The sequence below is a fragment of the Ambystoma mexicanum genome, chromosome 8, assembly GCF_040938575.1.
Source record: "Ambystoma mexicanum isolate Mex_15411 chromosome 8, UKY_AmexF1_1, whole genome shotgun sequence".
Classification (NCBI taxonomy): Eukaryota; Metazoa; Chordata; class Amphibia; order Caudata; family Ambystomatidae; genus Ambystoma; species Ambystoma mexicanum.
Window position 1 is genome coordinate 986,641,743 of NC_090929.1, and position 17,053 is coordinate 986,658,795.

At 48.6% G+C, this 17,053-nt stretch overlaps 1 protein-coding gene across 3 annotated transcripts in view; it reads right to left on the minus strand.

The window, feature by feature from the left end:
- Positions 1–17,053, minus strand: part of PRDM2 (PR/SET domain 2) — a 773,815-nt gene that overhangs the window by 578,366 nt on the left and 178,396 nt on the right. The window lies entirely within an intron of this gene.

Consider the following 17,053-nt stretch of genomic DNA (forward strand, 5'->3'; position numbering starts at 1 on the left):
CCTGAAGATCCACCACGCTTAGCCAATCGCCCATCTGCAAAGAGGAGCGAATCTGGCCGGGCGTGATCATCTTGAATTGCTCTTGGGGTAGGAAAAGATTGAACAGGGAAAGTTCTAGGATGGTGCGCAGGCCAGCCTGGTCGGGTTTGGGCACCGTAAACAGCCGGGATTAAAACCCTCCCCTCGCTCCCCAAGGGGAACGGGTTCCACAGCTCTGAGGTGCAGAGGTTTCTGAACCTCGGCCTTGAGGGAGGGTGAGCCCGACAGCTGAAAAGGAGGGTTGAGGGGTGGGGTAGGGAGTAAAGGTAAGCGGAAGCCCGTTCGAGCGACTGACGACACCCATCTGTCTTCTGCGACGGTCTGCCACGCCTCCCAATGAGACGCAATGCGTCCTCCCACCGGGGTCTCGTGCGAGAGCGGAAAACACTCATTTGGCAGGCTTATCGGTGGCGGTGCCACCTGAACCTGATGAGGAGACTGAGGAGCGGGAGAAAAACCGCGTATGCCGTTGTCTACGGCAGTTATTCCCCGCAGGAGTATCCACTCTGAGATTTGCAGTCGAGGAAGCCCTACATCAGTAGACGAGTGAAAAAGCTCCTTACCATCGAATGGCAGGTCCAGAAGCTTGTCATGCACTACCTTCGAAAACTTAGTGGCATGCAGCCACGCTTGCGCGAGGTATCAACCCCAAGCATAAGGCCCCGAGCTGAGGTGTCTACGTGATGAGGCGCAGCCTCCAGGAGATCCTGGGCCAAGACCCTGGCATCGGAAAGGCCCCCTTTGAAATCTTCCAACTTCTCGACTGGAATGTGCTCCACAAACTCCGACAGCCCTTTCCACATCTGCATGTTAGCTCCCGCCAAAATCAATTCTACATTGGCCTGCCTGAGCTGTAAGGCCGAATTGGCAAAGATTTTTCTCCCTAGGGAGTCCAGGAGCTTGTCCTCCTTTCCCAAGACCTGAGTAGCCGTCGCGGAGGAGGATGCTGCAGGCCTGGATTGCAACGTAGCTGCAGCCACCACTGTGGAGGAGGGAGTCGGACAAGACGACAAGGCCACTTCTTCCGAACAATGCAGCCTGTACCTCGCGTCAATCTTTTTGACAAAAAGTCCCGAGTGTGGTTTTTCCCAAACTCTTCGGACCTCGGCCAGAAAGTTCTTCTGCAAGAACAGGCCTGTACGCTCCAAAGTAGACAAGGTGAACGCCCCATAAAGCACGCCCTCCTGCGGAGCGGGTGCCTCGGGCACCAGAACATCTAAGAAACTCATGTCCAGTACCCGGTCATGAAAGGCTCTGATAGAGCGAGGAAGGTCCTTGTTGTCCTGATCGCCTTGAGGGTCATCTGACAGGTCAGGATCCTGCTGAGCCGTGTCAGGCACTGCCTTGTCCACTGGGGACAATGGTGGCAAAGGCAGAAGCGCAGGGGGAGGCACCACGGGCAAGGGAGGCGCTGGCGGGACCACCGCCGAAACGGGTGGAGCCAGAGGCGCAGGTGGACATATCTCCTTGAAAAGCCCTTTGAAATATTCCCTCATGGGGTCGGTGCACATAAGCGCTTGAAATTTACCGAAAAAGGCGTCCTCAGGAGGCCTCTCATGAGGTGGACAAATCCAGGGACGTAACAGGGAAGGGTGCCACACCAGCCCCTCCGCCAACGTATCCACATACATCAAGGGGGCCGCCCCCGCAGGCAACGAAAAATTGTGCGGAAGAGGCATCTGGGTGTTCCAATCATAAACCGGCCGGTAAGGATGTGCACAAGGGACCTTAGGTTCACCCAAAGGACCGAACCCTACACCAGGGGCCGATGGCGTAGTTTTAGGGGTAGTACCTAAAATGGCTGCCATGGTCGTGGCAGGAACGGCCGCCATTTTGTCCTCATCTGAGGGGAACTGCGGCACGTGAGGAAGTGAGGCAGGGGTCCCCGTCGATGGGTCAGGGGTCTTAATTTTAGCCTTAACGTAAGGAACCTCGGCAGAGCTGGTACTATGAGGCATGGAATGTTTCTGCGACATACCAACCACCAACTGAGCCTTTGAAGGAAGGGCCTCGGCACTGCCGGTAAAAGAAGGAACTTTCTTCTTTGCCCCCTCAACAGATCTGGTGTCACCACAAGAGCGGGAACGGTGAGCAACCGCTTTCACCGACAGGGCCTTGCCCGGCCCCTCAGAACTGTTGGTAGCCTTAGCCTCTGTACGAGGGACCTCTGACTAGGCCTGGTAGAAGCCTTATCGGCACGGGCCTCGAACATCCGTTCGGTAACCTCAAGCCCAGCCAAGACCTCGGGGCGCACCCCGGTTTCGTTTTTGAGGGAAGCCGAAAGAGCGGTCTCAGAGCAAGGTCCGGTACCCCACGACTCAGTAGAACTGGGTCTACAAACAGCCCCCACAGGAGGGGCCTCGAAGCGTACTCTGGTGAACACAGGCCCCTTGCGGAGACCCTCTGAGAAAACTCTGGTAGAATTATTAGGCCCGACAGGCACCTCAGGGCGAACCCCGGTAACAGAGCGATCAACGCCCCTCCCGGCCCGAGAGAAACCCAGAAAGGTATCTCCTGGCAGGGGTGCTCTGAAAAAACTGAGGAATGACCCTTACAGACAAGACCCTAGGAACAGGTCTCTCGGTTTTGTCGGTACAGACCTTGGCCTCAAGACGAGGAACCTCAGGTTTTGACCCAGTATCTATAGCTCCTCCTTGTGAGGGGCCTCAAGCCGTGGCTTGGTACAAAAAGCTCCAGAAATTGAGACATCAGGGCGTACCCCGGTGTCTGCGTGGAAAGCTCCAGAAACGGAGACTTCGGAGCAAACCCCGGTGTCCAAAGCCTCAGACGATCTGGGCCAACGTTTAGCACCCGACAGGTGAACCTCGGAACGTGTTCCGGTCTTGGCAAGTCCGTTGTGGGAACCCTCTGAGAAAACCCAGTGCGCCCATTAGGCCTGCGAGGCACCACAGGAGAAATCCTGGTGGTAGAGCTACTAGAGCCCCTCCCGGACCGAGAAGACCCCGGAAAGGAATCCCCCGGCCGGGGCACCCTAAAAAGTAAGGAACTTACCGGACGTCACTTTTCGTCAATGAAAAGCTGAAGATGAGGTGGAGGAACGGGCTGAAAAACTTCCTCCTACCGAAGAAGACAGCACTGGAGTGCCTGGATGGAGAGGGAATCGCAGTAGACGCAATAATCGCAGCGGTGGTCCGGCCCGAGACATTCCAAACAGGGAGAATGGGGATCCACCCTAGCGAAGTGACGTTGGCACGAAGAACAGGACACAAATCCCAGACGCTCTGGCATAGACGGATGTACTATGCGACAGCAGAACCAGAGCAAGAGAGAAGGACAACGGGAACAAAAAAACTCCCAAAGATGCAAGTGCGTCCAGTCCCTATCGCACAGAAAAAAGGACGGAAGGGTGATACGCTCGGGAGGGCGGGGTTATGGCCGCGTGCGGTACCCCGCATAAAAAGAGAAGGACAAGAATTTTCAATTTTTTATGCTTTTTGGAAAAAAGTGCTCCGGTCCCAGCGCAAAGGACGGAATGTTCCACAAGTATGGAAGAAAGGGGACGGGACGTAGGAGTACATGTAAAGAAAAGTTAAAGCATCCATAATACTAATAAGCCATGGGAATCTAGATTGTTCCATACACACTGAAGGCCCAATTCACAGAACACTTAGTCTAGTGAAGGCATTTGTAGATAAAAGATGTAAATGACTGAAAGCTTTTGTCAAGATGGTTATTCCAGATATGAACAGGGGCATCATCCTTGTGAATTTATCTGGACAACTGTGCACATCCAGGGTCGAAAGGTGCCTTTTCTGCCATTTAAACACACATTGCACATTCACAAAAAGGATGTGCATTGAAATGAGTATATAACCACATATCACCTAGCAAATCATTTGAGACCATTTGATTCATTGCCATCAACTCTGTACAGCTGCATTATCAACCACTGTTGTATTGTGTGAATATCCATCCCTGAAACAGTGAAGAAATCATTATTTTCTTGTTTTTAAACTTTTTAAAACAAATGTTATACCTGCATCAAAGTTGACATCGTCTGCGCTCTTCTCAGAAGTCTGAATCATGCTCCAAGATCTGAAAATGGGAATCCTGCACCTTGAAATAATTGCACTGGTAGGATTTGGCAGCAGATTGTTGGGTTGAAACAAAGTGAGACCCCGCTCTCTGGCATAAATCATGCTGTGTTTTACATGCACAACTACTCCGCCTTCTCAGATACCCTCTTGTGCTCTGTCCAAAGCGGAAAAGTAGGAAATCTCTGCAGTAAAAAGGGCTGATGTTTGGAACAGGATTTACCAATGGTTTGTGTCTAGGACTGTGGAGGCAAGGCCCTCCAAACAGTAGAACTGCAGGAGCATTGCTTGGGGAATGTTCTGACCCCCAAGTACTGCGAATTCTTGCCAAACCTATATAACAAGGCAGGACCATTTGTCCATAGTGCCATGTTGTAGGTGTGTCCTTTGGGGTTTGCACACTTATCCCAGTATCATGCACGGAGGACATCACAATTTTTAGAAATACCTCAACCTCCAATATAAGTGAATCTTTGATTTCCCATTCAACAAAGGAAGAGGTCTTAACATTACAGATATAACAGGGCATGCCTTTCTGATAGAGCAAGGTGTAGATTTTCAATGCTTATAATTCAGAAGCCCAGCACATGTGCAGAGAGATTCCGCCAGTCGTCTGAGAAAGGAGATCTTGACTAAATAGTAGTCTATATAAAGACACCAGGAAATCTGGTGTAAAATCTTAGGGCCATGGTGCTTGTTTCCATCAGTGCCACAGAAAAACAAGTTACACACAACTATTGATACCTAAAGCAGGAGTGTGAAATAGCAGCTGCACACTACAAGTCAGCATTAAAAACTCACTCGCTACCTCGATTCTGCACATAAACATAGCACATAATTTCTTACGATCCGAGAGCAACTCATCACTAGCCTTATCCGATGCCTTAGGCATGTGCCATTTTGGGAGCCACGCTGACCCACCTCGATTCAGGATTCCTTACTGACCGAGCATAATCAGTCATTCTGACATCCCTTGAATCCACATATCTGCCCTTTAATTCTGGAGTCTCACAGAGAACACCAATTTCCCCAGTCCTATTCAATTTGTATCTGCAGCCACTTTCTAAACTACTTTTCCTCTTTAGCATGCAACTTTACACCTATGCATATACCACCTAAATCTTACTGCACCTACATAAGAGTGTGCAATAGCAACATCATTAATTCCTACCCGTGTATGTCAATATCTGGATGGACAGGAATACACTCAAACATAATGCTCAAATAACAAATTCTGTTGTGCGACCTTCTGGCTGCATATGGAACCCTTCTTCAAGCTCATTGCCCTGGGCCCTCCTCCTTTGCCAGCCTCCAAGGTTCGGAACCTGTGAGTCAAAATTGACAGCCAATTGTCCCTTTCATTTAAAAGGTTGTAGGATCCTGGTTTGGCCAGCTTAGGCAGCTAAGAAAATTACTCCAACTCTTATGTTAGTCATCAAGTGCAGCTGGTAAATGCATTTATCAGCTCCATACTAACTTTTGCAACCCCATATACACCCCCCGGCCTACCTAAATGTCAAATTGAAAAAGCACAAAATACAGAATGCAGTGCCCAGTAACGTCCTGAAACTAAAACGTTTTGCACAAACCTCTGCACTTAACCAGCATATGACTTCCTGGCCAGTAAGATACATCTCCATCTCCCCAGAAATTACAAGATATGCACCCATCCGTTCTTTCCTTGCAGCTAATCTAAACTAAGCTAATCTACGTTGCTCCAAAACGTGCCACTCTATTGAAAGGACATTTCTGTTCAAGCTGCTGTCTTATGGAAACCTCTTCCTCCGGACCTCAGAAAGAGAAAATGATATAAAATGTAGAAAACGTTTCAAAACATTTACTTCATAACCACTCATCCTGTCAATGATCAGCACCAACAGTCTGACATGTAAAGAACTACCTAATTTAACGCTACCATGCCCTTTCGGTGCTATGCTGTGCCTGCCGCCCTACTAAAAAATGTAACCTAAACTAGCCAATTCATTCAAGAAGTGAAGGCATCTAGGGATTAATTTGGGGAAGACAGACACCACATCAACATATTTCTGACAAGAGGAGTGGGGGAGGGGGCGTACTTGGAAGAGCTGAACGTTCAAGAACGTTGTGGGGACAATTTTTAAAAGTAAAACAATAATGAGAATTCCAATAGTTTTGGTTGCTGTGTAGTGAAACACTGACGCATAAAGCACATCCAGGTCTTCCACCATTTGGGTCAAAGGCATTTGCCCTTAACAATGCCAGGATGTAGCCTCCTCCACATGCAGTGTTGAGACTCCAGAGGCCCTCCAATTCTAGCACAACACAGGTATTACTGTGGCAGGATATTTCTCCAGCACTCACTATACACTTCAATCCGGCCTTGGATCACCCTGCTCATACCAGTAATTGGAGCCATACAAATCACTGCCAAGGCACCTCAGTCCAGAGCTGCAGCATCCCTTACTGTTGTGTTCCAATGCACCGTAATCGTATTATTATCACCCCCCCCTCCCTCCCGCCCCGCCCAACAGCACTACCGGAAATGTCGTCAGGCCTAGGACGATAGTCGCTTGTTTTGTTCCTCCCCTCCCTTTCTGCACCCCTCTCTCTCACCTTTTGTTTTCTCCGGCTCTACCAGAAATGTTGTCAGGCCTAATACGGTAATTACCTGTCCGTTTCCATTTCCTTCCCTCTCTCCCCCTCCCTTCCTCATCTATGTCTTAGCTCTTCCACTATCTGAAATGTCGTCAGGCCGAGTACGAAAGTTAATTTCACATCCTTACTGTTCATCACTTGCAAGAATGTCATTGTATTTTCATTTGTTCCCTACCTTCCCTTGAAGTGCTTTGAAACCCATTCCATATAGGCGCTATATAAATAAAAATAAACTATCATATTTTGATGGCGCAAACCGATTGGGGAGCAACAGAGCTGTAAAGTTAATTGAGCAAAACATTGGTAGCAAGACTTTAACAAGTCATCAAGTAAACATTAGTAATATTTATCACTGTACAATATATGGATAGGCGTGTGTACAACATAGCTGGAATCTAGGTTACACCTATGTGTTGTTGGAAGAGCCAGGTCTTCAGTTCTTTCCTAGACTGAAGAAGACCATAAACAGTGCGATTTGCCACTGTGATGGGGTTCCAGAAGACTGGAGCATAGTTGTCTCTTCACGAGTCAGTCTAGTTTCCAGTCTGGTGATGGTCTTACTGAGAGGTGGCCATTTGATGCCTGCCCGTTTTAGTTTGGCCATCAGGTAGGCTGGCATGCGATGATGCACGTGGTTTTAAACCAGATCCTAACTAAAATGGGGAGCAAGTTTATAACCTGTGCAAGGTGGGGGTGATGAAGTAACATTTCCTAGAGTCTGTGATGAGGCATTGAGCAGCATGGTGGGCCACTTTAAGGGGGGGGGTGAAGTGAGCAGCCTGAAGCCCTGCAAGGTGGGAGTTTTCCTTGTCAATATGTAAGACCACCAGGGACTACATCATTGGTCAGTCGTGGGGTAGAAGGAAGGGCTTGATATTGTAGAAAGAAGTAATTGTAGCCTCAATTTCACGCGTGGCTCAGTCAGTCTAGGTTTTGCACTATTCATGCTGGGATTAGTAGGCCTGTGCATCTATTGGGAAGACGAAAGTTACAAATGACAACATGCAAAGTGCATAGCTAAGCTCAATGAAGGCATCACACTTTGGGCCACTTGATGGGTATTTTCAATCAGGACCTGCAGAACCAGGGATTCTTATAGTACTAGCGCCTGCACAAATCTCAGTCAATGCACCACAATCCTGACCTATACTACCCTTTGCCATTCCATAATTGGAATGGAACACTGCTCTGGCAATGCACCTGGCAGTTTGACTGGTTGGTAACAGTTGCCTAGGAAAGAAATGAGCGACACTAGATCTGCTCTTTAGTTTATACATTCTAAGATGCAAGGTATTCAATACCTTATTGACAGAATTCCTGAATCCTGCACTGAAGTGCAAAACATTTAATTTAAAACATCGGTCACATATAATTAGGTAGTTCCCCTCCGTGTTTAGTGCAGTAATTTCAGTTCCAAAGTTAGATATCAACCCTGAATTGAAGTTGCTCAACAGGTTGTCAGTCTGTAGACGGGAGAAGGGTTGGGACATAAACATTCTTGAAAGCTTTTATGGCAGAGGGAAGAAGTAATGTAGGATTTAGGGTTGCATTAAGTTTTTGGAGTGGAGTAATGATACAGTAGTATGTGCATGCTTGGTTTTGGGAGACATGGTCAGCCGACAAAGAGGAATTGAATGGGTTGGTGATGAATGGGGCTAATGAGCTAGCCCAATGTTCATCCCTAAAGCATTATTTACTTGACATTTTTCAGAACTAAATAATGTTTACATCAACATTGAGTACATTAAGGGAACTTCACCCAATAGAAGAAGCTTCATGTGTAAGGTATGTTCCTTACATCAGAACATTTATTTGTATCAACTTATATTTTGACAAACAATTTGAATTTTTAACGTTCACTGTCCGAGTTAGTGATCAGGCTAAAGTGAAACACATTTCCTTATCTTCCATATAGAGAGGATTTTAACCAGGTTACTCACCATAGTGACCACCTTACTCTTAGTCCATAGTCCCCTTTCTTCCATACTTATGGGACATTTCTCCGTCCTGTGGGATGGGACCGGAGCACTTTGAAAAAGCATAAAACATTTTCAATTTTTTTTGTCCTTCCTCTCTTTCCAACTGCGGGGCACAGCACACAGCAATAACCCCGCCCACCTTGGCTCTGCACCGAGCATCGCCCATTAGTCCTTTTCTATCGCCAGGTCAGAGACCTTTAAGCAATAATAGAGGAACCTTATTAGAGGGGACGGCGGGCGGGCGTATGGCGAAAAGGGGACTATGGACTAGGAGTAAGGTGGTCACTACGGTGAGTAACCTGGTTATACTCCTACATCCCCGTCCCCTTTCCTCCATACTTATGGGAGATTCCCAAGCACTCCTCACAGGAACTAAGGGTGGATGGAAAAAAACCCTTACTGAAAAAGATTCTTCAGTACAGCCTGGCCAAACTGAGCATCAGATCTGGAGCTCAGATCTAGGCAGTAATACTTGCAAAAAGCTGATGGGGCTGCCCAAGTAGCCGCCCTGGCGATGGTCTCCCAGGGGACATTTCTGAAAAGCACCTGCAGCTGCCTTGCCCTGCACCAGGTGTGCATGAATACCTTTAGGGGGTTGCAGCCCTTGGACAGTGTAAATCTCCGTAATACAGGCAGCGATCCATCTGGAGATAGTCGCCTTGGAAGTCTGCTTACCCTGTGGGTTACCAAAAGTCACTAACAATTCAGAAGAGTTCCTAAATTCAGAAGTTCTGTCTAGATAGAACTGAAGAGCCCTTCTAACAACCAAGCAGTGCAGAACCCTTTCCACCTCTGAAGCAGGGTTCGGGAAGAAGACTGGCAGGGAGATTGATCGATTCAGAGGGAAATCAGAGACCACCTTTGGCAGGAAAGAAGGGTTTGTCCGTAGGGCTACCTTATCCTTGTGAAAAACCAAGAAGGGATGCTCCACCGACAAAGCCTGGAGCTCACTCGCACGCCTCGCTGAGGTAACGGCAACCAAAAAGGACATCTTCCACGACAGGTGCTTGAGGTCCAACGTGGCCATTGGTTCGAAAGCTTTATGGCACAACGCCGTAAGGACCACATTCAGATCCCACGACGAGTGCGGATTACAAACCGGAATGTCCCTTAACCACTGGATTAGGTAGAGAGTAAGAACATTGGTCCGTAGATAGGTAGGCGGATACCGCCGAAAGATAAGTTCTGCATGACAGAACGTGAACTCCCGACTCTGCTAGGTGGGATACAAAGGACAGTACACTGTCAATTGTAGCCGCCCTTGGGTCCAGTTGTTTGTGTAAACACCAATGACAGGACTTGAGCCATTTGCTCCTGTAATGCGACCTAGTCGAGGGTTTCCTGGCCGCAAGAATAATGCGCATGTTATCCGCCGACAGGTTGAGATGTTCTAAAGACTTGAACTCAGGCACCATGCCGCCATGTTGAACGATTGTGGGGAGGGGTGCCACAGCTGTTGATCCCCCTGATGAAGAAGATCAGGACTCAACGGTAAACAGATCGATGGACACACAGACAGGTGTTTCAGGTTTTGAGAACCAAAACCTTGCCGGCCACCACGGGGCTATGAGCAGGAGAGAACAGTTCACTGTGTTCTTCAGCTTGCAAATCATCTGGTGACTCATAGGCGGAGGCGGATAAGCATAAGCCCTCACGTTGGGCCATGGAATCTCGAGAGCATCCCCCAATGAGGAGGCCCGTTTCTGGAGGCATACAGAGGAAGCTTCCCGTTTGCTGCTGTCGCGAAGAGGTCCACCTCTGGAGTGCCCCAATGCAAATCATCTGGTGACTCATAGGCGGAGGCGGATAAGCATAAGCCCTCACGTTGGGCCATGGAATCTCGAGAGCATCCCCCAATGAGGAGGCCCGTTTCTGGAGGCATACAGAGGAAGCTTCCCGTTTGCTGCTGTCGCGAAGAGGTCCACCTCTGGAGTGCCCCAATGCAGGAAAATCCCTGAGAGGATCTCCGCCTTCAATTCCCACTCATAGCTGACCATCGTCCGGCGACTGAGGGCATCTGCCGTGACATTCAGCTGGACCTGAATGTGTACTGCAACTAGCCAGACAACATGACGAGTTGCCCACTCCCAAATCTGGACGGACAGGTTCACAAGAGGGGGGAGACTTTGTGCCCCCTTGCTTGTTGATGTAATACATTGACCCCACATTGTGCATGCATATAAGGACCACTTTGTTGGCAATGATCGGTCTGAACGCCTTGAGCGCTAGGAAAATCGCCAGAAGCTCCAGATTTATGTGGAGGAGCTTGTCCTAAGGTGACCAAAGATCTGAGACCTGAAGAAGATCCAATGTCGCACTCCACCCTAGAAGGGAGGAGCCCATTGTGACCGTCACCATAGGGGCTGGGTCCTAACCCCCCCCACCCACCGACAGGTTGCTGAGGGACGACCACCACTCCAGGTCTGCTCTTGGAATCCGGAATCGTTATCAACTTGGAGTCCGGATCCAAAGCCTGACGCCAAAAACTCCGAAGTGCCATCTGAGTCTGCCTCATCCTGAGACGAGCAAGAGGAAGAGCCAACAGGCACGAGGCCATGAGGCCCAGAAGCCTCTGGAACCACCAGGCCGACATGCTCTCCGCCTGCGCAAACATCTGACAGGTGGCCAAAAGATCCGCCATTCTGTCCCCGGTCAGGTACACTCTGCAGTCGATCGTGATCGAGCGAAAACCCAGGAAAATCAAGTCCTGCAAGACCGTCATGGAAGATTTCCGCCAGTTCACCGACAGCCCAAGATGGAACAGGAGCTGAAGGAGAGACTGAAGATTGCATGCGGCTTTCAACGGGCAAGAGCTGCGTAAGAGCCAGTCGTCCAAATACGGATACACATGGATACCCTGCAGACGAAGATAGGCTGCAATCACCGACATCTTCGTGAAGACATGCAGCGCCGAGCTGAGGCCAAAAGGAAGCACTCGAAACTGGAAGTGCTCCTCTCCCACAGAGAACCAAAGATATCTCCTGTGTGGACTCCAGATCAGAATATGCATGTACGCATCCTGAAGGTCCACCACGCTGAGCCAATCGCCCATCTGCAAGGAGGACCATATCTGGCCGGGCGTGATCATCTTGAATTTCTCTTGGGGTAGGAAAAGATTGAACTGGGAAAGGTGGTGTGCAGGCCAGCCTGGTTGGGTTTGGGCACTGTAAACAGCCGGGAGTAGAAGCCCTCCCCTCGCTCCCCAAGGGGAACGGGTTCCACAGCTCTGAGGTCCAGAAGCTTCTTTACCTCGGCTTTCAGGGAGGACGACCCCGACTGCTGGAAAGGAGGGTTGAAGGGTAGGGGGTAAGGGTAAGCGGAAGCCCGCCTGAGCGACTGGCAAGACCCACCTGTCCTCGGTGATGGTCTGCCACGCCTCCCAATTGAGACGCAATGCGTCCTCCCACCGGGGTCTCGTGCGAGCGCGGAGAACCCTCATTTGGCAGGTTTTTCGGTGGTGTTACCGCATGAACCCAAGGAGGAGGCTGAGGAGCGGGAGAAAAACTGAGTCCGTTGTTGCCTCCAGCGGTTATTACCCAAAGGGGTGTCCACTCTGCGAGATTTCTGGTCTAGAAACCCTCTGAAACCCGAGGAGGGCCTGCTTTGCGACAACGGTCTCTGGGATCTAAAAGGAGTTTTTACCAGGACGGACAACGACTTAGGTGCCTGGGTGCTGTCCTTTGTTTTAGTCAGCTCCACATCCGTTGTGGAATGGAAAAGCTCCTTCCCGTCAAACGGCAGGTCCAACACCTTGTCCTGCACCTCCTTTGAGAATTTGGTGGCATGCAACCACGCAACCACGCCTGCCTAGAAGTATCAACTCCCAGCATCAAGCCCCGTGATGAGCCGCAGCCTCCAGCAGATCTTGGGCCAAGACCATGGCATTGGACAATCCTGCCTTAAAGTCTTCCAGCTTCTCGACCGGAATGAACTCTGACAGACATTTCCACATCTTCATATTAACCCCCGCTAACACCAGTTCCGCATTGGCCTGCCGGAGCTGCAGGGCCGAGTTGGCAAAAATCTTCCTCCCAAGGGAGCCGAGGAGCTTGTCCTCTTTCCCCAGGACCCGAGTAGCCATCGTAGAAGAGGATGCTGCAGGCCTGCACTGTAAAGTGGCTGCGGCCACCACCTTAGAGGAGGGAGGCGGACAAGATGATTGGGCCACCTCTTCTGAAGAATGTAGCCTGTATCTCGCGTCAATTTTCTTATTCACAAAAAGTGTGGCTTCTCCCCTACTCTACGGACCTCGGCGAAGACGTCCTTCTGCAAGAACAGGCCGGTACGCTCCAAAGGAGAAAATGTGAACGTCCCCAAAAGCAAGCCCTCCTGCGGAGCGGGTGCCTCAGGCACTGGGACATCCAATAGGCACATCATGTCCAGTACCCGGTTGTGAAAAACTCTAATAGAGCGGGGCTGGTCTTCGCTGTCCTGATCGCCCTGCGGATCATCTGACAGGCCAAGGTCCTGCTGAACCGTGGCAGGCACCGTCTTGTCCACAGGGGACAACGGAGGAAAGGGCGGAAGGGTCGGGGGAGGCACCGTAGGCAAGGGCCGCGCCGGTGGATCCACCAGAGGTGGGGGTGGAGCCGGTGGTGCTGGCGGGCTTATCTCCCTAAAAAGACACTTGAAATACTCCCTCATGGGGTCAGTACGCATGAGCCCCTGAAATTTGCCGAAAAAGGCGTCCTCCGGAGAAAGCTTTGGAGCTGCCGGAGAAGGCCGCTCATGAGGGGGATAATTCCACGGATGCAGAGGAGAGGGTTGCCAAGCCGGCTCCTCCCCTGAAGTGTCCACATAAATCAAGGGCGCCAAACCCACAGGCAGCGACAGGTTATGCAGAAGAGGCATCCGAGCGTTCCAGTCGTAAACTGGACGAAACTGGTGCGCAAACGGAACCTTATGTTCACCTGCAGAACCGCTCCCCAAACCGGAGGCTGATGGCGTAGTTGTGGGAGAAGCACCCAAAATGGCTGCCGTGGTTGTGGCGGGAACGGCCGCCATTTTGCCGTCACCGGAGGGGAACTGCGGCACGTGTGAAAGTGAGGCAGGGGTCCCCGTCGGTGGATCAGGGGTCTTCATTTTAGCCTTTACGCAAGGAACCTCGGCTGAGCCGGTACTATGCGGCCTGGAATGTTTTTGCGACATACCAATAGCCAAACTAGCCTTCACAGGAAGGACCTCGGCACTGGTGGTAAAGGAGGAACTTCGACTCCTTGCCCCCTCAACAGTTCTAGCGTCGCCACAAGAGCGGGAATGGTGAGAAACAGCTTTCACCGATAAGGCCGTCTCAGGCCTCTCAGAAATGGTTTCCTTACCCTCTGTGCGAGGGACCTCGGACCCAGGTCCGGTAACAGCCTTACTAGCGCGGACCTCGAACATGCGTTCAGTAACACCAAGCCCCACCAAGGCCTCGGGGCGCACCCCGGTACTTTTGAGGGAAGCCGACAGAGGCCTCAGAGCGAACTCTGGTACCCCACGATTCAGTAGAGCTAGGTCTACAAGCACCCTCGGAGCGTACTCCGGTATCCACAGGCCCCTTACGGAGACCCTAAGAGAAAACTCTGGTACATTTATTAGGCCCAGAAGGCACCTCGGGGCAGGCCCCGGTGCTACAGCGGTTGACGCTCCTCCCAGCACAGGTATGAGCCGGGAAGGTGTCTCCCGGCCGGGGTGCTCTGACAAGTAAAGACATTACCGGGTGTTTCTTCTTTTCGTCTATGAAAGATTGGAAATGCGAAGGAGGAGTACGTCGAAACACCTCCTCCCACCGCTCTAACTGACGTTGAAGTGCCCGGACCGAAACACAAGAGGATGGGGATCTGCCCTCGCGAAGCGACGATGACAGGATGAACAATCTGGAAAGTCTAGTTTAAACGACAGACTATTACGCGATCACTAGCGAGAGCCAGGGAGGAGGAAAAAAGGAGGAATTCTACCGCAGATGCGAAGTGCGTCCAGTCCCGAACGAGCAGAGAAAAGGACGGATGGGCGATGCGCGGGGCAGAGCCAAGGTGGGCGGGGTTACAGCCGCATGCTGTGCCCCGCGCGTGAAACGAGGAAGGACAATTTCTGAAAATTGATGCTTTTTCAAAGTGCTCCGGTCCCGTCCCACAGGACGGAGAGATGTCCCATAAGTATGGAGAAAAGGGGACGGGACGTAGGAGTATGTGGAATTACATTGTGGTCCTGATGAAGGCGTTTTTAATTCTATTACGGCGAAACATAGGAACACGACAATGTAGAGACACGTCGACCTATAAACAGCATTATCTAAAGAGGACTTCTAATGCTATGTACTTATTAAAAGCCACTATGTTCAACAAAAGGATTCTTAAAAACTAAATACTACATTTGAATTGTTCATCATAATTGTTGCCCTTCATCTTTCCTTATGTGTATGTTTTTTAAATGCAGTATATTTATATTCTATTAACTAACCTGTTTTCATTTATATAGCAATGATGAATTTCATGTAATAAGCAATGTAAAAAAAAAATTGTGAATTAAAATAAAGAATGAGGACTAAGTGGTGACTTGTCAGACCCCTGCAATTTAAATATGTCACATTAAGAGGATGAATTGATGCAAACCAACTCTCAGTGATATTTATATATGTATACAAAATACATTTTTCTCTGTGAATGTTTTACTATGTTTTTTGATTTGGTCAGGAAGATGATTTCTAGTTGGTATATAGTTAATTCCTGGAGTTCCTTACTGGATTACGGGATCTCCATTTAGGTGAATGTGTGTGGTTGTCACAACAGAAAGTATACTAAATGAAATTCAACAAGTGTCTTGCAGTGGGTGCAAATTAAATAAATGTACAGTGACAACAAACCAATATTTTACCTTCATAAATAAATCACAGATTCCATTTACGACTTGGGGCAAAGTGTTCTTTAATGGTCATATTCACATATCAACTCATACCAAAACGAATAACTATGAATGTAAAGCTCTATTTATAATGGCACAAAACTATTACTGTGAAAAAGTATGCGCGACCCACCACCGAAGACCATTACAAATGCAATTTGATTATGAAAAAGTCATTATTACAAGAATATTTTAAAGTATAACTCGAATGCAATCAAACCATTAAATAGCATAACTATCTGAAGCCTACACATGTTTCACTCATTCAGAGCTTCTTCAGAGCCGGTAACATTTGTATTTTGTCTGTGAAAATATAACTTATTTTCGGAGTGCTGATATCCACAGCTTTTAAAGGGTTTGACTTTTTGTTATGGAGACAATTAACATTTGTTTTTCCAATCCAAAAGTTAAAATCTTCTGTGAAGTATGTCCCTTCACTTTTTATATAGCACCTTAATCCATACCGCTTTACAGAGCACATATTTACATACAATAATGGCCTTGTTCCTTGTCAAGCTCCAGTATTGTAGAGTATTAGCATCATGACTCTCCAGTTAGCGTAAATGCAGGCATTTTTTACTGCATTCATGCACAACATTCCTTTTATGGATAGCGCAGACCACAAACTTTTATAATGTTTCAAGGACATTGGTGAAACCATTTAACCACCACATAATCTATTTGTAACTGTTTGTAAGGTAATCAAAAATGTAATCTAGCCTTCAACAGAAATCAGAACCAAAAGTTCACATTAACTTTCTTTCAGTTCCGACAGGTACATTTCTTGACAGACGATTGCGAGCTGAGAAGGATAGCAATGCAGAGTACAAATGGAAAAGAGGGGAAAATGGAGTAGGTCATTTAAATTGCGAGACCAAGCAGTGCTAAATAAATAGTTCACTCCACCTTTAAGGGGAGGAACTGTGAGGATGTACTCTCAACCTAAACATTATAACAGTTTCAAGCAGGGTCTTGCCCCCCACCCCCACGCCTCATTTGATAGTCCGAAATAAGGATGTTTGTGCACAATTATACTTTAAAAAAAGAGATACAGCTAATTGAGCACAAAGCAAAAGATGGCTTCTGCAGTTTCATTTGCAATAACTTGTTCTAGCTAAGAGCCAACCAACATGGCTAGAACGTTCAAAGTTTAAATTAAGATCCGCTACATTTTAGGAACTTCAGTTAAAACATTGCCTACAGTTGGACTCTAGTCATAATAATTAAAGAACAAGGTTTGCATGCCTGATGAATACCAAGATGAACTCGCATTGGATTTGAGCTTATTGTTTCTCTGAATAACTGGATGATCACCAAGTGGCTATGCTTTCTAGTTACTGCCACATAAGAGCTATGTCTCTTTGACACATAGGCCTTTGTAGTAAGCTTTTTTTAGTCTCTTTATAAGTAGGTCTAAGAATAATATACCTTTCAACAGTAATCCATCACCTGTTTCTCGATAGA